We start from the raw sequence: 387 nt of genomic DNA, 5'->3' as shown, positions 1-387 counted from the left end.
TAGATCTACTTCACTGTGGTTGTCCCTAATTTGTTTATTGCTTTTTGTTCTCATCCCCCTGGATATATACTGTGAATCTGTGCTCTTATTCCATGATATAGGACTAAGTGCTTTGAGGCGCCAATATGACAGTCATAATAAAGAAAAGAAGAATTGGACAAACAAAAATATTTAAGTTTGACGTCTTGATTTCCTACGTTTTCCTTTCCCAGGTTACTGAACAATAAACGGCAAGCCATAAAATATAGAGGATTACCAATATTCTAGGCAGTGGCTTCTCTATCATTCTTCAGCGGCATATCTGTCATTACGAGAAAGGCACTCTCCACCACAGAAGTAAGTCTTATTATGTACTATGTGTTGTATCTTAATTTATAAGATAAAAAA

At 35.4% G+C, this 387-nt stretch overlaps 1 protein-coding gene across 5 annotated transcripts in view; it reads left to right on the top strand.

Moving 5' to 3' along the window:
- LOC119589291 (sarcosine dehydrogenase, mitochondrial-like) overlaps positions 1 to 387 on the top strand; it is a 22,594-nt gene that overhangs the window by 2,142 nt on the left and 20,065 nt on the right. For all 5 annotated transcript variants that reach the window (XM_037937913.1, XM_037937914.1, XM_037937911.1 and 2 more), the window contains exon 2: positions 213 to 336. The gene's annotated coding sequence lies outside the window, so the exon portion shown is untranslated. The remainder of the gene's footprint in view (positions 1 to 212; positions 337 to 387) is intronic.

This window comes from Penaeus monodon, chromosome 25 (genome assembly GCF_015228065.2).
Source record: "Penaeus monodon isolate SGIC_2016 chromosome 25, NSTDA_Pmon_1, whole genome shotgun sequence".
Taxonomy (NCBI): Eukaryota; Metazoa; Arthropoda; class Malacostraca; order Decapoda; family Penaeidae; genus Penaeus; species Penaeus monodon.
The sequence above is the reverse complement of the archived record's forward strand: the minus strand, read 5'-3'. Positions and strand labels throughout refer to the sequence as shown.